The sequence below is a fragment of the Camelus ferus genome, chromosome 13 (genome assembly GCF_009834535.1).
Source record: "Camelus ferus isolate YT-003-E chromosome 13, BCGSAC_Cfer_1.0, whole genome shotgun sequence".
Taxonomy (NCBI): domain Eukaryota; kingdom Metazoa; phylum Chordata; class Mammalia; order Artiodactyla; family Camelidae; genus Camelus; species Camelus ferus.
In genome coordinates this window covers 48,130,553-48,152,946 of record NC_045708.1, presented here as the reverse complement: position 1 = coordinate 48,152,946, position 22,394 = coordinate 48,130,553, and the positions used below count along the sequence as shown (strand labels likewise).

Sequence of the window (22,394 nt, the reverse complement as noted above, 5' to 3'; positions counted from 1 at the left end):
TGCCCATGCCAGCTGTGGTAGCTGGCCAGCATTGGTGTGGTTGGGACATCCTTCTCCCCAGGTGTTCCCAAGTGTACCACTTGTTGCCAGGGTGTCAGGTTTACAACACAGAGGAGAAAGACTTCAAGCAATTGGAAGAGAAGTGGGCAGCATTAAACAGGAGGTCACCGGTCTCAAAGGAGGAAGATAAGATCGTGGAAAATTAGATGGAGGGTTGATAAACGAGAGCAGTTCAATTAGGGTATTTTTTGTGTGTATGTGGTGAAATAAACATAAGACAAAATACGCATTTTAACCATTTTTAAGTGTACAATTTAGTGGCATTAATTATTCACAATGTTGAAAAGTTGTGAGCACTACCACTATCCATTTCCAAAATTTTCTATCACCCTAAAGAGAAACTCTGTTCCCATCAAGCAATAACTTCCCATTATTCCTCCCTCCAGCCCCTGATAAACACAAATGTACTTTCTGTCTCTGTGTGTTTCTTACAGTATTTGTTCTTTTGTATCTGGTTTATTTCAAGGTTGTAGTGTGTATCAGAACTTCATTCCTTTTAATGGCTGAATTTTATATGTATATACCACATTTTGTTCATTCGTCCGTTGATGGACACTGGATTGTTTCCACCTGTTGGCTACTGTGAGTAGTGCTGCAATGAGTATTGGCAAACAATACCTGTTCTTGAGTCCTTCTCTTCAATTCCTCTGAGTATGTACTAGGAGTGGAATTGCTGTGTCACATGCTAATTCTATGTTTAACTTCTTGAAGAACTGCCAAACTGTTTTCCACAGGGACTGCACCATTTTACATTCCTACCAGCAGTGTGTGAAGGTTCCAGTTTCTCCACACCCTTGCCAACGCTAGTTATTTCCATTTTTGCTCTTTATTTGTTTAATAGCCATCTTCATACATATGAAGTGGTATCTCTCAGTGGTTTTGAGTTGCATTTTCCAATGACTAGTGATGTTGAGCATTTAAAAAACTGGGTGGTTTGCCTTTTGTTGAGTGGTAGGAGTTCTTATATATTTTGGATATTAAACCCTTATCAGATATAAAATTTGCAAATATTTTCTCCAATTCTGTGGGTTGTCTTTTCATTTATCTGGTTTTTTTTTCCTATTATCAGCAAGGTTTTATTTCTGTTTTTTTTCCTGCTTATAAATAACTCTGTAAAAGCTGATATGCAAGAGGCCAACACAGCTGTTGTCTAAATGCAATCTGGAGGTCACTGAGAATGTCCCTCAGACAAGAGGCACTGCTCAAAATCATTGAGGGTGAGGGCAGGAGGAGGGGTAGAGCTCTGCCATCAATCTCCCACCCTAGTCTCCCTCCCCCAGGTGAATCAGACTCTGCTAAGTTGACAGCTTGGAACTCCTAAGATTGCCTGAACGTTGGGTGTGTTGGGGAAAATGCCAGGGTTTCAAGAAGGCCCACATGCCAGCTGGACGGGCCCTCAGCCAGCATCTTTTTCCATTCCAGCCACAAGAAGAGCCAAGCTCCTTGCTGGCCAGGGCCTGCCCAGACCCTCGGGTGGGAAGTAGCCTTTCACCCCTAGTACCCTTGCCACTCCCTGGCAGGACTCGTGGGTGTTATCATCTCACGTGGTATCAGGTGCTGCTGAGGCCTAGCCGTGGCTCTGAGGCAGACAGTGAGGGGTGGCAGGCAAAGGTGCAAGTAGTGGCTGGGGCAGTCCCTGGCCCCTGCAGCCCTGGGCTGCCCCTGCATTTATTTCCAGACTGTGGTCTCCTGCAGGGAGGGATGGGTGGAGAAGGGTGATGGCAGCCTTACCTCTGTAGTGGGAGAAGAGGGCAGGGAGGCAGGGGGGAGTTGGAGGGAGAGAGAGAGAGAGTCTTCAGGACAGGGACAGGGCTGAGTGAGAGCCAGGCAGGAACTCGCCCTGAATCTTGCCAGCGGTGGCCCACCTGAAATAGAGCTCTGCTTCCAAAGGGACCCGTCAGGTCAGCCCAGCTGGGTGACCACCCAGGACACAGGCAGGCTGGGCTGAACCTGGGGCCACAGTGTTAGGGAACGTTGGCAGGGGAGGACCGGGTGCAGGCAGGACATGGTGAGGGTTTAGGGTGGGATGCTGCCAGTGCCCAGCCATCAGAAGGGGAAGCACTGCTCCTGGGAGTGACCGTGTGGTCCAGGCTGGGCAGGCAGGCATGCTGGCTCAGGGCCAGAGGACCAGAGGCTCCTTCTCCAGGGCTGGATGTGGTCCTGGGTCATCTCCTTGATCACAGAGCCGCACCTGTAGTCCCAGGCTTCAGGGACTGCCATGTACCGGAGCTTCAAGTGAAATGTTCATTCTGCGGTTCCTCCAGCTCCGGCTGCAGCAAAATGTCCTTGGTCTGATTGGCAAAGAGCAATTGGTACGTGGTGTGGTCATCCAGGCTCCTCATGATGACATGGATCACTTGTAGCATCTAAGTGATGTCTGTTCCTCCCATGATCACATAAAGAGACTCTCTTTTTTAAGAAACTTATTTATTTTTATTGAAGTATAGTTGATTTATAATGTGTTAATTTCTGGTGTATAGCATAGTAATTCAGTTTTATATATATACATATATTCCTTTTCATGTTCTTTTTCCTTATAGACCATTACAAGCTATTGAATGTAGTTCCCTGTGCTGTACAGTAGGACCTTGTTGTTTATTTTATATATATAGTTAGTATCTACAAATCTCAAAATCCCAGTTTATGCCTTCCTACCCCCTTTCCCTGCTGGTAGCCATAAGTTTATTTTCTATGTCTTAGAGTCTGTCTGTGTTTTGTAAATAAGTTCATTTGTGTCCCCTCCACATATAAATGATATCATATGGTATTTTTCTTTCTCTTTCTGGCTCACTCAGTATGACGATCTCTAGGTCCATCTATGTTGCTGCAAAATGGTATTATTTTATTCTTTTTATGGCTGAGTAGTATTCCATTGTGTGTGTGTGTGTGTGTGTGTGTGTGTGTGTGTGTGTGTGTGTGTGTGTGTGTGTGTGTATACACCACATCTTCTTTATCCATTCATCTGTACATGGACATTTAGTTTGTTTCCATGTCTTGGCTATTGTAAATAGCAGCACATCACTTAAAAAAAAAGTGTAAAGTACATAATAAATGATCAATAATTAAATATTATTTTCAGTTACCTTTAACAAAAAGAATAAAATAAAATGAAAATAGCATGCTTCCTGAAAAGTCAAGATATAAATCTCCCTCTATATTGCCTTGTGTTCTGAAGTATTTTATGTTCTAGGTACTTTGAAATGTTATCCTCAGATGGTCTGTCCTCTGTGGGAATCACACTGCATATCCCTTTTCTATCTCTAGATCTTGTATCATTGTTTACAGTGGTCATAATCACAGGGAGGACGGTCTGTGTCCACAAGTCTGTCTGCCCTGCTGTCAACTGACCACACCTGGAAAAACTTGTTGCTCCTAATTGCCTAACATGTTAACTTTGAAGGCGCTGGAAGACTTAGAGGCATCATCCTGTCTTGGCTCCCTGCTTACAAAGGTGTTCTGCCTGGTACTGGCCCTAACAGCAGTCCCTACCCGGTGATGCTTTCCCTAGAAGGCACTCATAAATTGCCCAGCCACTTCAGCAGGCAAACAATTCTGCAAATGTCATATTGTCTAGACTTGTGCTTTGACCCAGGCTTAGGAAAATTTATGAAGCAGACAGACTGTCTTTCCCTGTCCCCTGGGTACCTAGCCCTAATTCCTTTACCAAGTCACTATGTTGTACTTGTTCCTTATCCATCCATCCATCCACCATCCATCCAACCTAGACTTACAGAGTGCCTAATGGCTAAAAATACAAAGATGGTATATGGTTTCCACTGTCCATAAACTCAGCCTGGGATGTTGTAGGGTAGAGTGGAGATAGATGCAAACAAATAGTGAGAATATATTGTGATAAGGGAAGGTATAGAAAGATATGGAAAACATTCTGGGAAACTAAAGGAGGAATTCTCCTTGCCTGGGGGAGCTAAGGAGGTTTTTGCAGAGTCTGTGCAGGTAACCATGGGGTAAAGCAGAGCCTTGGGGGCAGATTATGGTAGACCTTATATGCCTGACTGTGGCATTGAACTTGATCCTCTAGCAACAGTGAGCCTTTCTTTTCTTTCCTTTTTTATTGCTGTGCATCTTAGACCTTCAAGGCCATGGTCCCTGTTAATAATAAGATAATAACCAATTTTTTAAGGGCTTACAATGTGTCAGATACTGTACTAAGTGCTTTAAATTCTTCCTTATTTAACTTTATCTTCACAGCAACCTTAGAAGACAGAAAACATCATCACCCCCATTTTATAGATGGGAAAACTGAGACTTAAAACTCAAAGTTACACAAGTAGGAGTGGGCAGAGCTAAAACCCGGCTCTGATTCACTGCCAAACCTGTGCTCTCAGAAACACAAGTCAGCAGGACTTGGAGTAGTTGGGGAGCTGGGAAGAGTGCTTCCATCTCCCCACACCAGCCCTCAAAAGTTCCTCACCTTTTATAACGCTCATACATTAAACCCTCTTACCTCCTAGCTCGGCTGATAGCAACCATCTGACAGCACCTTGTTTAGGAGGTGATGGTAGTTAATGTGGAGAAGGGCTTCAAAGGATGTTGACAGCAGCGCCAGTTTCCCTCCAAGAACTGTGGTTGCTGCTGGGTGGCGTTGAGTTCATGATTACTATGCTCTTGTGTGATTCAGCTAGTGCCCCTCCCAAATAACGTAGCGTGTTAACCCAATTGAAAAACACATGCCCAACCAAGCTGAATGTCAGACCTGAGTGTCAACTCCCATTTTACATTCTGTAAAAGGAAGCAGCCATTCCACTTAACACTGCTTCCCAGATATTTCATATATGTCTCTCTATATAATTTAATTTAGCGTTGACATCAACTCTGTAAGATTGTGTGTGTGCAGATGAGTAACCTGAAGCTCAGAAAGGTGAAACCATTTGTTCAAGTTCATAGTCAGTTTTCTTTCTGCTGCTGCAGGACTCGAACTATTGGGGTGGTCTGTATCTTAGTGGATAACCACTTTTCTTTTTAATAGTGAGAATCTGAATGTCTTTAAATAAGCATTATTACTTTAGAGATGTGGGGTAGTGGACAGAATGGGAACTTTGAAGCTAGGTGTTCTTGGATTAAAATTCTAGTTCCTGCTCTGTAGTGATGTGACCTTTGGCAAATCCCCTCATCCCATCTCAAAAGATGATGGTGAGAATTGAAGCAGATGGCTGATCCCTAGGGGTACTTCAATACACGTTAGTCCTTTCCAGCTGCTGGTTGGTGTAACATGAGTGGACATCTCCAGACATCTCAAGCAAATTGGTCAAAAATATTCAATATATTCTTTGAGGTATTTTATTTTAATTCAAAAAACCCAAAAAAACTGTCATGTAGCCTTTTGAGGGGAAATTTAGGGACTAGGCAAATCATGCAGCTCCTGCAGGCTGAGACTCACTCAGACCCATCAGTGAGGCCCATTACCCAGAAGAGTTCTTGGGAGAAATGGGAAAAGCTGCTGTGTTGAAGCTGTGAAAAATCTGGTCAGGGAGGCAAAACACATGGACGGATGGAAAGAGAAATAGCAATAGAAGGCAGCAGAGGACAAGTGTCAAAGGAGTGAGGCAGGCAATCAATGTTGTATGAATTTGGAAGAGAGAGAGATCACTTAGAAGGGGCCAAGAAAGCCTTCCTAACCCATCTGCCGCACTCCCTCCTCCTCCTGTCCCTCCACAGCACTTTGGGTTTCTCTTAAGAGTCACCAGTGCACTTAGCTCTTTGTAACAAGGTGGAGAAACTATCACTCTCGCTTAATAGCTGGCGCCAGAATTCCTCTTGGGGATAGAAGCATCTAGGTTTGGAAAATTCAGTGTAATAGAATAGGTTAGAGCGTACTTGAAGCAGAAAGTGAGACCCGAGGACCTGGATTTTGGAGGAGCGGCAACTTGCTGTGCTTCTACAGGGAGAGTGTGGGATTTTGGTTGGGGGGCAACCTGGGATGGAGCGAGTAAGAAGAGAGGAGGGAGGAGGGCAAGAGGAAAAGGGAGAGAGCAGCTAGCAGCCCAACAGCTGTGATTCCTCCCTCCAAGTACTTCTATCTCCAATGATTGTTGCCAAACCCAGGCAGCTTTTGTGTGCGTGCCTTTGACGGGAAAACCAGGAGGAGGCAGAGTTTCATTTCAACATTGTGCAGGACAGATGAGATGTGAGGGGGTGGAGGAGTCCCTCTGGAAGTGACCCAGCTCCTGAAAGGGCTCTGTACTTCCACAAGCCAGGTAGAAGCCAGACCACGCTTACCTAGATCTTTGAGAGGCAGGCTTCTGAGCTAGATCTCCAATTCCTTCCTCTCTTCTTCTTTGCCCTTCCCTCCCCTTCACAGCTTACCTAGTACAGTACCTGAAATATAGTAGGCACTCCATAAAAATATTGTGCTGAATCAAATATAAATATTATATGTGGCTTCTGCCATCATGGTACCTAAAACTGAGTGAAGACAACACAAATGCATTTCACACATAAACATAAATCTAATCTTAACAATTCTGAGAAGGCTATAAATACCAACTAAATAGGCCTAAACACTTCTCTGTCTGTTTTTCAGTACCCTTCAAGGTTCAACTCACATTTCATCCTCCAGGAAGTCCACCTGGATTTCCAGTGATGTGTTCTGTTTCTGAAATCTTAAGACATTTCCTACCTGTATCAGCAATTTGACACTTGATCATTTATTTTTCAGTTGGGTGTCTTTCCTTTTTCACTACAGCCTCCAGTCCCTGAGGGCAGGAAACCTGGCCACCCCTCCTAAGGGCTGAGTACATATAGTACTTTATATACATAGCTGTTCAGTTGATTGTTACTGATCGTATGTGTCCTGTGTTATATTCTCAGAAACTTGCAAACTTAGTATGTGCTTAGCAAATACTAGTACTGAGTAAGTATTTGTTGGATTGAGTTGAATTGTTCGGCCTAGACTTCTGAGAATACATGATATCCTAGATACCGTGCTTCTACCAAAAAGCCCCAGAAAATTAGAACTTAGGAAAGAATTAAATCTAATTCTTAGGCTATAATTTATTTTCCTATTGCTTTTGAGCATGTCATTTAGGCTTTTCACTTCAAATGCAAATCTGATTTCTTGGTTAATATGTTTTACATGGATACTATGAGGTTAAAAAAGAGACACACAGAATTTTGATGCTGGTGGGCATCATAAAATCATGATCTAACCCAGAGAGATGTGAGGTTAGAGAGGTTAACCAGACTGTCTTATGCTTCTTTATAGTCTGTTGCAGACCTCGCCTAGCTTTCCAGTTTCCTGCTTTCTGGTCCAGTGGTCTTTTCAGGGCACTAAGCTGGGTTGTCAGAATAGCGTTTCTTCGAAGTGTTTTCATTATTAATGCAGTATACTAGGTCCCTGGGGTAGGATAAGCCTCGTTATTATAGCTAGTAAGTCAGTCCAAAGCAATCTGATATTCCTGTAAAACTGAGTACATTTTGCAGTGAAGTATTGAGCTCACTGCCTTCTGGGGTGGCCATCATCTTATTTGTCCTATATTTTAAAAAATCCTTAAATGAGCCCTTCTGTATGGGGTATTCATTATAACTTAGTTTTATTGATTCTATTTTAGAGCTGTTAATTACAGGAACCACAAAAACCTTCAATTAGATTAAAGCCATCATAAATAAGATTAGCAGTACTTGTTCTGCTCTGTATATTGAGTGTTTTTATGATAAACTGGTGTTTATCTTTTCAGACTTTACTCTGTTGACATCTTGTAAAATAATTATATTAGATATTTTGATTTTGGGGGGGCAAAAATATTTGAGTGTCTTCTGATAACTAATGATGTTAACTATCATTATTAATCCTTATGATAATCCTATAAAGTGGACATATGATTATCTTCTTTATAGATGAAGAAAGCAAAGCTTATAGAAACTCAGTATCCTTTCCAAGATCCCACAACAGGGGAAACCAAGATTAAATGAGTTAATATACAGGTACTTAGCACAGGGTTAAGCAAATAGTGTGCTGAATAAATGCAAGAGAAAGAGTAAGTGTGAAGTGAAAATAAATGATTAAGTGAAAATTAAATAAGTGAAAGGAAAGGTGAAGCTGTTGTGAGGATAGTATATAAAGTACGTGTTATAAGTTCCTGTATATAATACACATATGACTAAAATTTGATTCTGAGCTTCATAACCATCAAAGGGAGAAATACAGTCAGTTACGTAGGTAACCGACTTTGCTTTGCTTTGCTTAAGAGAAATATAAATATTTCTGGAGTCAGACCTAAGGGCCTCTTTTCAAGACCTAGGATTTAGTTTAGCAGAGACCTTAGAGGATGAGACAAATACAGTATGAGATGGCTGTTAGAAGGCTGGAAAAAGTGATGGCCAAACCTGAGTGAAGTGGAGAAGCTTGAGTTGCCCTGGCAGAAGGCAGAGGAAGGACTGAGAACTTAGAGAAAGGGGCATGCTAGAAGGGAAATATTATGAAAGGCCAGAAGACCCACCAGAGGATTACGTTCCATGGGAGGCCCAAAGAACACACCATTCACCTAAACCATTAAGAATGCACTACAGAGACGGGTACCAGCATCACTAAAAAGTGCAGGCCACTTCTGAAGGCCAGGGCTCAACACAGGTGAGTGGTCCCAGAGCTGGGCTCCTTAGGAACCATGGGCACAATGGAGCCCCTCCCAAGTAACAGAGACCAATCGGAAGTACTTAACTTCCAGAAGCCAAGAGTTCACAGTTACCGTAATTACCAGTAAGGTCACAGGAGCAGCCAAAGGGGCTTGATCTGTAGGAATTGCAAGAGGGTTAATAGGTCACGATGTCCTTAGGGCAAATATGTAGCCAACAAAGGTACTACATAAAATCTAGAAAAGAGTGGGCCGGCCCGTGGCCCTGGGGTCCTGTGATCATGTATATCACACAAGAAACCATCAGGAGCAGCTGACCTCACAGAGTGCTGGAAGGCCTCGGGAAGGCACGCCTGAAGTGAGAGAGCAGAATTAACCTCTGAAAGGCTAGGTCGTCATCTTGCAGAATATGCTCTAAATCAGAGACCTTTATGCGACACCATGTCCACAATTACAAGAGTAAAAGGATCCAGGAACAAGGGGTCAGAGTAGAAGGGGTGCTGCTAGCCGTCACTCCCAATGACCCCCTGGGGGACTTTGTCTTTCTTGTCCCTGCATTCTGGACTCTTCAATTGTTAGAGGTCCTGGCCCCTCCAGGAGGTATGCTTTTGCCAGGGGACAGAACAAAGATCTTACTGAAGTATAAATTGTAGCTGTCACCAGGCCCTCTGGATTCCTGTCTCCAGGAAACAGCAGGGGAAAATAGTCACCTCATGGCAGGGGGAATCCATCCTCATCAGCAGGAGGGTGTGGAGTTCCTTTTACACAGGGGGTTTGGGAGGATCAGGTGTAGAACCCAGGAGTCCCACCTGGGCCTCTCCTGGTCCTTTGTTGCCCCACTGAAACCACGAGTGGATGTGCGTATCACTCCCAGTCTGGGACAGGTGTAATTGCAAAGGGCTCGGACAGCTCAGGAATGAAGAGTTGGGTCACTGCACCAGGACCTGCCGAAGTGATCGCTAAGGGTAAGAGGAATTTAGAATGGACGGAAGAGAGAGGATGAGAACCAGCTGTGTCTCTGAGACCAGTGGCAGGGACCTGGCCATCGTTTGTCTCAGCAACCATCTTTTCTAAGTGTCCCCGTAGGCAAAGGTCTGCAAAACCACGGAGGTCCTGCTGCCTGCACCTGCACTTAGAAGCAGATCTGAGTAGCGCATCGAGTAGGATGTAGCCACCGAGAAAGTGCCCTGCTCAGATCTCCTCACGTGGGGAGCCTGACTGGCACAGGGCTCCAGCCAGTTCCTATGTGCATCCACCACCATGTTTGCATGGAGACCGGGCTTCCCAGGCCAGTGACAGCACGGCAAGCCCACCAAGGCAGGTGGATTCCAGGGAGCAGTGGCCACCTTGGCTGAGGACTCCAGATCAGACTACCTGAAGCTTTCTGGGAACTGTGCTCTTTCTCCCTCATCTTCCCTCTTTTCCTCTCTTCTTCCGCAGAGAGCAGAGCTGCATCGGAGTCTGGAAGCCTTTCCCTGCTCCTCCTGCCTCCTCCCCCTTTATCCTTCACAGGTCCTTCCCAGTAAACCTCTTGCCTATCTAATCCTGTCTTACCTGCCTCTTGATGGCCAAGTAACCAGCTAATGCAGCGGGATTCATGCACCATCATGTAGTCGGAATGGTGAGTTTGTATGTGGCTCCTTACCTAATCTTCATTATCATTTACTGAGGTAAATGGGCTGGGTAGTAGTATTCTCATTACATGTGAGGAAACTAAGGATTAATTTAGGAACTTGCCTGGGGCACACAGCTAGGAAGCGGTGGAGCTGAGCTGAAGTTCAAACTTAGTTCCGTATTACTCCAAAGTCAAACTTACTACTCGGCCCTGGGACACTTGGGCTGAGGACAGAGTTGACATCGTATGAGAGTTGAAGTATCTGAGGAAGAAGAGCCTCGTGAGTTACTGGAGTGGGTTGAGGAATCAAGGTTTACCTCAGGCAATAATTTGAGGGCAGAACCAATACTGTATCCAACACGTGATGCCTCGAGGCATCAAAGTTCTACTCTGGACAGTATTCCTTCCGTAATTTTAGTCTGAAAAGGTTTTAGAGTGGGTGTTCATAAGCGTGGGTATACGATTCATTTGCTTTCATCTTTTATCCTTTCTCGGATTATGCTTTTAGCAAACGTGTGTTGGTTTTTTACTCTTATGTCACCCATAATTTCTGCTAGGCAAAAAACGGTAATCCTTCCTGTTACGTTTAATCAGACTCTTTTTCTTACACTCAATTTGTCCTTATGAGTAAGTGTTTTTGATGACCTTCTGTTTTCATGGTACTCAGCAATGGGAAAGGATCTCTTTCTTGTAAGTGTAATCATTTCCCCAACAGAGATGGAGCCAAATTCAGGGCATCAGAGAGCATATAGGAAAAGACTTGTCGAGTTACTGTCTAAGTTTAGTTCAGAGATAAAAGATTTAACACTTAACTTTACACTTCCTCTTTTTGGAGGGTGGGATGAGGGAGAGGGATTGTTACATAAAAAGCATAAATTTATTAAATACTATATTTTTAAGATAAATGACAGTCTCAATCATAAAAAGAGAGCACTTTAGACACTTCAGAGCATGCGTTGAAATTTTAGATGGTTTAAATATTAGATATTAAAAACATTTAGCTATGTAAAACCTAGAGAAATGTACAATGAACATTATGCCATTTCCCTTCACTTTTTTAGCCCTTAAATCTCTTTTTTTTTCCCTTTAGCAAGTATCACTATCTGACATTATTTTATTTATTCATTTACTTGTTTTCAACTATCCTCCCCAACTAGGAGTCTTTCCTGTTTTATTTCACTGCTGTATTTGCAGTGCAGAATAGTGCCTGGCACATAGTGGTACTCACCAAATATTTGTTGTATTTGTTTATCTAACCTAAAAAGAGGAGATGATTTCCTAAAGAATCACAGATGAAAGCACAATGCAGACAAAAAAACAACAAACCAAAAACCCACAACAATTCAACATAGTTGGACTACAAGAAAATGGAAAACTTTTACAAGGACAGTTTTTTAGAGAGCAAATAGTATGCTGGAAAAATATATAGCAAAAGAGTATGACACTCCTGGAGCACAGCGAAGGAAACCGTCAACAAAATGAAAAAGGAACCTACAAAATGGGAGAAGGTATTTGCAAATTGTTTATCTGATAAGAGACTAATATCCAAAATATAAAAAGAACATTCATAATTCAATAGCAAAAATAAAAAACAGTCTGATTAGAATACTGGCAGAGGAAATGAGTAGACGTTTTTCCAAAGAAGGCATACAGATGATCCACATTTACATAAAAAGGTGCTCAGCATCACTAATCATCAGGGAAATGCAAATCAGTACCACAATACCACAAGAATGACTATTATCAAAAAGACAAGGGATTGCAAGTGTTGTTGAGGGTGTGAAGCAATAGGGATCCTTGTGTATGTTGCTGGGAATGTATATTCATACAGCCAGTATCGAAAACTGGAGTTTTCCTCAAAAAATTCAAAGTAGAACCACCATATGATCCATCAGTTCCATTCTGGGTAGACATATCCAAAGGAAACGAAAACAGTATATCAAAGAGATTTTTGCTCTCCCATGTTCATTGCATCATTATTCACCATAGCCAAGATATGGAAACAACTTAAGTGTCCATCCACTGATGAATGGATACAGAAAATATGGTATATATATATATACAAAGGGATATTATTCAGCCCTGAGAAAGAAAGAAATCCTGGTATTTTTAACAACACTGAAGGCCCTTGATGGTATTATATGAAGTGAAATAAGCTGGAAAGAGAAAGAGAGATTGATGGCATCATTTATATGTGGAATTAAAAAAAAAAATCATACTCATAGAACCAGAGAATAGAATAGTGGTTGCCAAGGGCTGAGGGTTGGAGAAGTATAGGGGTTTTGGTAAGAGTACAAATTTTCAGCTGTAGGATGAGTAAGTTCTGAGGATCTAATGTATAACATGGTGACTACAGTTGGCAACACTATATCGTGTTAACTGAAATTTGCTGAGAGTAGAACTTTAACATTCTCATACACACAGACAAAAGATAAATATGTGACGTGATGGATGTGTTAATTAACTAGTTGGGGGGAATCCTTTCACAGTCATCATCAAGATGTGTACTTTAAATATCTTACAATTTTATTTTCAATTATACCTCAATAAAGCTGGGAAAAAAAAAACCCAGTATGACAGAGAAACCATTGCTATTTTTGTTAAAGATTTCATTATTGGCAGGGAGGGTATAGCTTAAGTGGTAGAGTGCATGTTTAGCACTCATAGGTCCTGAATTCAATCCCCAGCACTTCCTCTAAGAATAAATAAATAAATAAACCTAATTACCTCTCCCCCACCAAAAAAAAGATCTCATTATTACAAATTGATAGAAGATACTATGACCCCAGTAGATAAAGGACAAAGAATCAAAATAGACAGTATTTCTTCTACCTACCCCAGCACACACATTGATAAATTAAAAGAAAAATGAAAAACAAACTAGTGAGAAAGCATATGGAAAATTATTAATCTCTTTAACAATCATGGAAATTCAAAGTTAAAGCAACAAGTTACATTTTAAAAATATTAGAGGCATAAATCATTAAAAAATTATAATGTCCATTGTTTCATGACCTAACATTGTGTATATTTTTTAGAGCAGTGTTAATTTGGGGAAACATCTTGGAAAGTGACTTGCCAGTATGAATCTATGAATCAAGAATCTAAAAATATTGAGGGAGAGTATAGCTTAGTGGTAGAGTGCTATGCTTAGCATGCACGAGGTCCTGGGTTCAACCCCCAGTACCTCCATTAAAAAGAAATAACAATAATAATAATAATAAATGAATATAATTACCCTCTCAAAATAAAACAAAACAAAAACCAAAATGCAGTCCATTTGATTCAATACTCCCATTTCTGTGACTCTCCTAAGTATCTAAATATTACATATTTAATTTTTAAGTTATTTGCATGAAGAAATTTTTAGTTATGAAGACGTTTATAGTACAGTGGAACAATGCTTAGAAATCACACTTAAGGAAAAATTTATAAAGTTACATGTACAGCATGATTATGCTTATATTAAAAATATTCCTAGTAAAAAAATAACTGCAAGAAAATACATAATGTGATAAGCTTGTTTATATTAGGGTTGCAAGGTTAGAGGTGTTTTTGCCTCTCTTTTCTAGTTTCCAACTTTTTGTAATTGAATTTTATGATTTGTAGAATGGTGTTTTAGTTTAGGTTTGTTCAGTATAACCTTTTAAAGGCGAACCTCACTGTTTGAATCTAATCTATTTTCCCCTACTAATCTAGGTAAAAGCTTTGTAGAGAAATAGACTTGGTAAGCACATGCTCTTTTTCTTTTTTTAATTGAAGTATAGTCGGTTACAATGTGTCAATTTCTGGTGTACAGCATAATGTCCCAGTCATGCATATATATATATATATTTGCTTTCGTATTCTTTTTGAAAGTTATTACAAGATATTGAATATAACTCCCTGTGGAGCACATGCTCTTTTGATGAAGATTTACATGTATAACCTATGTATATATGGTTGCTGTTTTGAGGTTTCTTTTTTTCAAAGACAATTTCCTAACAAGAGGCTTCTACTTCATCATTTGTTTAGTTCAACTTAGATGAATATTTGTAGCAGATTGTAGGTTTCTTGCCACATATTACATGATAGAAGGAAATATGTTTATTCCTCTTTTTACACTGCTCTCTCTCTCTCTCTCCTCTGTATATTCCCTGTAGAGTAATTTTTGAAAGCATTTCTGTTTTCAAACACAAAATTGAATTCCTCATCCAGTTTAGTTGGAGGCATACTTGGTCAACTCATTGGACAAATTTAGACGATTTGGGAATCGTGAGATTCCTCCCTCTTCCTCAGCACCCTTATCTAATCAGTCATCACCTACTGTCTATTCTGTCTCCTCAGGCTTTTGGCAACTTCCCAGCATCCCTCCCTGGTCCACTGCCTTACATGTTGTTCTTCTCTTAATGTTGTATGATTAATCTCCTTGCCCTCCAATCCATCTTCCACATTATCCCTAGATTAGTGGCTCTCGAAGGGAATGATTTTTGTCCCCCAAGGGACATTTGGCAATGTCTGAAGACATTTTTAGTTGTCACAACTGGACCAGGTGGGAGCTGGGGAGTTGGGGTGGGGGCAGTAGAAGAAGGAGCGAGCAAGGTGGGGGGGGTTGATATTGGCATCTAGTGATTAGAGGACAGAGATGTTGCTAAACATCCTATAGTGCACAGGACAGCACCTCCGCTCCCCATAACAAATAATTTTCTGGCCCCAAATGTCGGTAGTGCTGAGGATGAGAAACTCTGCCCTAGAGTGATTCTTCTAAAATAAAAACCTGCTTTCATATCTCAAAAACATACTTAATTCTTTTAGGCAAACGTTTTTACATAAGGCTCATCTTTTCTTATTACCCAGCCACACAGCATATACTTAGTACAGCCTGAACGTGCCACTTTCTCCCTGGCTCCTGTGACCTGTCTGCTGCTTGAAGCTGCAGCTTTTCTTTTTGGTTTCTTCAGACTGGGTTGTGTAGTTCTTCTCTTGATCACTTTTAGAAGAGCATGAATCATACTGAATAGTTGCTTGTCGATCTCCTCCACTCCACTGTGAGCAGCCAGAGGTCAGTGAAACTGTGCCCCAAGTGTTAACAGATCCTGGTGACTAACAGAAGTTCTTGAGCTTTTCTTACAGCTTGCTAAAAACCCCACTGCTTGGAGCCTACCTTCACTGAGCAAGTATGCCTTAATTATGTTGTAGCAAATTGCATACTCTCCAAGCTTCCCATAACCTAAACCATAAGATGTTTGCCCAAGTTGTTTTCCAGGAACTTGGAGTCAGTTGTGTCTAGTTTGAGCTCCAGCCAGTTGGGACCGCTGACCCTAAAACCCAGCCTGTGCAAGTGGCCCTAATAAATGACCTTTTGACGTCGGAGGGCCAAAAACCCATCCTCAGGACAGGCTAAATGCCTGTTTTTGAACATGGATCCCATGAAGAAGCACTTACCTCAGATACGCCTGTGCAGAACGTGATTACCTCACCCTTTTCCTAGCTCCAATCACCCTTCCCAATGCTAAAGACCACTCTACTTCTTTAACTCATAAATACCCCCAGCTCCTCCCCTCTGGCGAAGTGGATTTGAATTTGTTCAATCTCCTCGCTTGGCTGCCTTGCGAATAAACTACTTCTCTGCTGCAAACCTTCATGCCTCTCAACGTTTGGCTTGCTGAGCTTCTGACAAACTTAGTTCGGTAACACCAGGAACTGAGTCTTTTTTTCTTGGAATTCTTAGCATGCGCTGCAATGCCTGGGATGGAGGAATGGATCTGAACTCAACCAAGGTCCTTCCTCCTTTCATGAACCCTGCAGAGCAACCAGATTTGCTCTTGAGCACAGTGGGTTTATTGCAGCTTTTCTTTTTGTGTGTGTACCCTTTGCCTTACCTGAAATACAATTCTTTCAAGTTTCTGTCACCACTCGTCACTCCCACCTGCTCTTTAAGGCCCAGCTTGATGAAAAAAAATGTCATAATGACTTCTTAAGCCCTCCACGTGTGTCAGGGCTGTTATCATCTTAGTTCACCTTCAGCATAATCTCTATGAGGAAGGTAGTCGCCCAAGTTAACAGGTGGGGAAAATGATGCAAACAGCCATGAGCGGCAGGTGAGGCCAAACATGCACTCAGACAGCCACGACGTAGGCAGCTGGCCTGAGTTTCCCCGCTTGATTCTCCTGTCTTCTCTGTGAACTCTCTCTCTTTCTAGAAGGCACCCTGGAGGTTAGTCTGCTCCTCAACTCTTACGAGTAAATTGCAAATTGTTTAGGGTAACACAGCTGGTTAATGGTGGGAGCCAGACCTGAAAGCCAGAACTCCAGATTCAAATGCTCTTTTGACAGGCACTGAGTACCGCACCCAGCACTTGCTCAGTATGAAGTAAACTGTAGTAACCCCGACCCACGCCAAGTCTTCAGGAATCCTCCAGCGGGGTTAGTGGAGTCAGGGCAGCTGGGGCAGCCTCAATGCTCAGTGAACTGAGTTGCAGAAGTCTGACTATGCATGGCCTAGGCACATTCTCATGCAAAGATTTTCCCAGACTAGGCGCTCGAATATTAAGCATGGGAGTGAATGGAACGGATTTTAATTTTTAAAAGCTCACTGTGGCATTAATTGGAGACTGGATTAAATACAGAGTGACAATTTTAAGAGATGTTTGTGGTACTTCAAATGAGAGATGGTGGCAGCTAGAATCATGTTGGAACATTTAGAGAAACAAATGGACTGGAGACATATTTAGGAAGTAAAGTCATCATGATTGGCAATAGGCTGCCGTCTGGGGAATGAATCCTGACTGTCGTGTGACCCTAAGATAATAAAACCTCGATTTGTTTCCTCACAGATAAAATGAAGATAAAGCCTACTCTGAGGGACTATTAGTAAAAAATGAAAATCACTGGACACACATTAGATATCAGTAACTATTTTTATTACTACTCATAAGTTTTTAAATTTCCAGGACCTCTTTAAATAGAGTAGGTTGGATCTGGAGTAACTTGTCAACGTTGGCAGATTTACTTTCTTATTTAGTTCCTGTTAAAAGTACTCCGCAATCTCACCTCGGGCTGGGTGGGAACAAGAGGCAGAGGACCGTGAGAAATACATCGCAGTGCACGAAGATGTGGTGGAGGGCACTCCAAACTCGAGAAGGGTCAACCTATGGCCAAGTCCCGACCACTTCACTTTCTGCTCTCGCAGGTTTCTCATCCGTAGCTTGGTGTTTCTAGAAGACGTGGTTGAAAAGGAGCGAGCGAGGGGCGGGGGCGTGAGCGAGGCCGGGTGGGGGGGGGGTGGGAAGGCTGGAGGCACTGGGCGCTGCGCGGAGCCACCGCCTCCATCGCGGTCCCCGCCCCCCTTTCCGGGGCTGCCGCGCGTGACGCCATGGGGAGGCGGGGCCGGCCGCCCGGTGGTAGGTGGGGCCGGCCGCGGGGCGGGGCGGGAGGCGGGTGCGTAGCCTAGCGCAGGCCGCGGCGGCCGCCGAGTAACCCGCAGCGGCGGACTGCCCCGGCCGGCGCCTCAGCCCTGATAGCCCATCCCGCAGCCCCTACTCAGCCCCGGGTGCGTGCACGCCGGGGCACGGCGGGGCTGGCTGCTTAGGAAGCGGGCTGCCGGACCCCGAGCGGCGCAGAGACCCGGAGACCCCCGCCCAGGCGCACACGGAAGTGGTGAGTGTCATCGAGTGGAGGTGGAGAAGCCTGCCGCGGCCGCGGGCGACAAGGCGAGGGGCGCGGAGCCCGGCGCTGGCGGGGAACGCGGCCGCCGCTCTCGGGCCTCGCGCGCCGCGCACCCCCGGCCTTTAGGCGGTGGTGGCGCTGGACCCGGGGGCCGGGCGGGGGCGGGGTACGGGCGAGCGGGGGAAGGCGGGGGATTTCCAGCGGAGCGGAGCCGGCCGGCTGCGGGGAGGTTGGGGAAGCTGGGGGCCCCAGGCCCGAAGGGGAAAGGTTAAGGCTCGCCGCCCCCTCCCCCAGAGCGCACACCAAGTTTTCATAAACAAGCCTGGAGCGCGCTGACATCCTGTTTATACCACCCTGAGATACAGGCGCGGGCTTGAGGTTTGACGTCCCTCGCTGTTGCACCGAGAACTTGACCGCCAGCTCTCTGGCAGAATTGCCGGGGGCAGGAGGTTTTTTCTGGTCTCTGGACGGAGACTGAGGATCTTAAGACATTTTGCTTCATTGCCATATCAGCTAGGGAAAGTTTGTGGGATTTGGGGCCTTGTGTGGGGCAGAGGGGCGTCTGGGGACTCAGGAAACGCCCCCCCTCCCCTTTTAGGTTCTGTTGGGACCCTGGCCCTAGGCAGTCAGCCAAAAGTGCGAAAGACGCACCCCGGGCGAGAGGGCCCGGGAAAAGGAACAGTGAAAGCCACTCGGAATTGTGAGTCCTGTTGTAAAGGGACTGATTAACCGAAACTGGGGCTGGTCTCCTGCTTCTTGTCTAATGTTCGGACCCCATCCGCGCGTGGTCGCCAAGTATCAAAAGGAGACGTCACTTCAGCAAAACTAGTAAACACCTCACTCAGGTCACTCCCCAACTTTACAGGGAGGTGGGTTTCTTGGATGTGTGTTTACCAAGGAACTTTTCTAGGAGTCTAGATAAAGGGAATGATTATTGCCAGGTGTTCACTTTGGTTTTTTTTTGATTGTATAGTTCCTGTGAATTCTTTTGTGTCCATGGAAGAGGACCCCATCTTCCGTGCCACTTCTCTTAATACGTGGCTCTGAGCTGTCTTCTGCCCCTGGTTGGATACACGGTGTTAACTTTTTTCCAAGAGTCCAGGTTTTTTTTCCCCTTCAGTGGCCGGAGTTTATAGCGGTATAAAATGGTTATTACTTTTTGAGGGGGAGGAAAGCATTAAAAACCTGGCATAGTTAAGTGATGAGTATAATGCAGAAACGGTTAGATACGATCATGGAGTGTTGGCTTGTTGACTATTTTTTAGAAAAAGATTTGAGCTCCGGGCATATACACAGTGGAAAAAAATTAAGATGAGCATTTTATATTGATTAAACCTTTGTTCCTTTCCAAAACTCCATTTTGTGTTGTTTCTGGCTTTTGCTTTGAGTGACTGATGTTTTTCAACCAGGGAGTCGTTTTTATTGAAGGATCAATGTGTTCTTTTGTACTTTGTGGTGAACGTTAATGGAGACTGCCAGGAGTACCAGACACTTTGGGTACAATATGCATTGTAACGTGGAGAAAATGTCTGCTATGTATAGATCTAGATCACATTTAAAGACATAAGTACATCATATCTGCTTGATTGTGGACATTATGAGTAGGAATAATCACAACTTTTTAATTCTGCATATCATATTAACTAAGCACTTGGACTGTATCTTAGTTTCTCTAAATAGTTACACAAATGTATTTTTTTTTAATACTAGGATTGCAGTGTGATCCTCCATATGAATAAAGTCAGTTTAAGTGGTTTCCCCATTCCACAGTATACCAATTGCTTACTGTTATTGGGAAATGATGATAGAGGGTAAATTGTACATACATAGATGAAATAATTCAAACACTTCCCAAAATATAACTGCATTTCAATTTGCTGTAATTTAGGCAGTCTTAATAATCAATCTGGCTAATACTACACATCTACTTGTAATTATCTCTGATCAATTGGTATCTACTCTTTACAGATTTAAGGTGTTAAGAGGAATTGGGTTGCAGAATGTTTTCAATTCAGGCATTTGCTTAAATAGCTGGTGAAAGTAAGGAATTTTGAGGGCGGAGTTGCTTTTGTAGGAAAAGAGACTCAGATTAAATGGCATGAAGAAATTTAAACTGAGTGCTTCTAAATGGGATTGTGAGGTCTGCCAGTTTAGAATCTGTGTTCACAAACACTAGTGGTTTCAGCTGCAGACCACAAATTCTAACAATGTTTCAAAGTTATCACTCAATTTCTTCTCAATAGCTTAAAGTAACACACATTTGATAGAGACCCAGCTGAAGCAAGTATAGAGAATGTGTCGGTTTATACCCATTTTTATAGTGAGAACATTAAGGTATAACTGCATTAATAAGGTTTATTAGCAAAGACCAATATTTTCTAACTACTCTGTTAAATGTTTTTCTCCCCAAAACACACATTTTATGTATCTTTATTATGTATATACTTACTATTTTCTAATGAGATAATATGCTTTTAGAAGATTTATCAGGACCTGTGAGCATTTATATAAGGAGATTGTTCTTGTTCATTTCTACATTAAAAAAATTTGTTTTAAGTGGATAGGGATTGATTAATTAACTGAATCTTGCTGAGCAAGCAGCATCTGATGGTCTGTGATTTATCGTGGCCCCAGTGGTCTGTGGAGCCTTCTCACAAAATAGAGATGTCAGAAAGAACCTTGCAGATTCTTTTAGAACAGTGTTACTCAGCTGGGCGTGATTTTGCACCCAAAGAGATATTTGCAGTTTCTGGAGACCTTTTTGGTTGGTTTGGTGTTAACGGAATTCTTTGTTCATTTTTGGGGGTAGAGGATTTATTTAATGTAGTTTTATTAATGTTAGAACATTAATTTTCTAGCTGTATACTTTCTTTAAACAAAAATTATTTTCTCATTATAACTCGAGGGAAAACTCATTGTAGAAAAATTAGAACATAGAGGAAAGTAGAGGAGAAAAGTCATCCATGTTCTACTCCCTTTCACATTTAAGGACAATCAGTTTCTTACCAATTTCTTTTCTGCAAGTCATAATTATTGGAAGAAGAGTTAACGATGGAAAAAGCAGCAGCTAGTGACCAAGGAAGGTGCTGTTTGTTTCTATGTCCTTCATTTTCTCTTTTTAAAATAATGATGTGCAGGCAGTTACGTTATAGGAGACATTAGCGGAATTGGTTCATTGTCTTTATACTTTGCAGGCTAACCTCTCAGCCATGTTCTCGTTTGGCATGTTGTTTCCTCTCTGCTTCTTGCTCTCCCCTGAACTGAGCTAGGTGTGCCTCTATTGCTTCCTGTCTTGAAAACCTCGAAACCTATGGTAACACAGAGTGTTAAACAGCTGCCATGTTGAAATGACCGGGTTTCAGGGGCAGGAAGCTACTTACTATGAGCATTCTTTTCTCTGAAGTGCATCAGCTTTTTTGGCAGTTTGAGGCAACAAGAAGGCATAAAACATGAAGTTCATTTCCGTGGTATATTTACTTCTGAGGTTTTATGATCTGTGATTCCTAACAGCTGGCAGTGGGCACACATTTTTTCCCTAGGTGTTCTGTGAGTAAATTGCCGAGTCCTGAGGCAAGACCTGGTTTAGAAGCAAAATGAAAATTTCTTTAAGTCTGCTCTAGCCAGAAGACAGAGCTGGTCTTTGTTGGGATATTAATCTGTGGTAACTGAATTTACTTACCAGTAATATTCACATAGCACTTTGTTCATTCATTTATTCTTTCAGTGAATATTTGTCAAGCTCTTGCTGTGAGTCTCAGTGAATAAACAGCATAAAACAGGCAAAAATCTTGCTTTTAGAGAGTATACAGTCTAGTGGAAGACCCCTGAGCCTATTCAGGGTTTCTCAGCTGCAGATTATACACATACAAATAAGTCGTACTTTGTGATTGTAGAATGTTTCCTAGAAACCTTATGGCACTCTTTTAAAGTCTAGGGGCTGAGAAGTAGCTTCCTCCATCTTCTATTTTTTTTTATATTACAGATTCATTATCTCATTCTTTGTATATACCAACATCTCTTTGGTACTTACTAAGTTCCTGGCAGACAAATAAGACAGTTTATATGGAAATAAGACTGTTATACGTAGCTGTAACACATTGTGGATGAGGTTATAGTAGAGGTCAGAATTAAGAGCACCCTGATCACTAAAGAGAGCTAAATCCTGCTTGGAGCCCTGTCCAATTCTTTTTTGAAGAGGTTTCACTTGAGTTGGGCCTTGATGAGTGAGTAGTTCTTTTGCTTAGGGGTGGGATGAAAATTTAGGCAGAGATGGAGCATGAGCAAAGATACAAAGATAGGTATGCACACGATATGGGTAACAGACTGGGAGGTGGCTGCTGTGACTAGAGCAGTGTACTGAGGGGCAGCAGAAGGAGGTGAGGCTGGACATGCAGGAAGGGGCCAGACTGTGAAGACTGCATAAGTCTGTGAGCAGTGTGAGGTCAGGGACTGTGGCCCGTGTTGAGTGAGCAAATTGAGAAGATG

The 22,394-nt window shown here is 42.8% G+C and overlaps 1 protein-coding gene across 2 annotated transcripts in view; it reads left to right on the top strand.

Annotated features, from left to right (window-relative positions):
* Positions 1 to 22,394, top strand: part of JAK1 (Janus kinase 1) — a 211,019-nt gene that overhangs the window by 67,651 nt on the left and 120,974 nt on the right. Inside the window, exon 1 of one of the 2 annotated variants that reach the window (XM_032494479.1) lies at positions 17,669 to 17,900. The exons of the other annotated variant lie outside the window; for it this stretch is intronic. The gene's annotated coding sequence lies outside the window, so the exon portion shown is untranslated. Of the gene's footprint in view, positions 1 to 17,668; positions 17,901 to 22,394 lie in introns of those variants that run through there. 2 annotated transcript variants of the gene reach the window in all.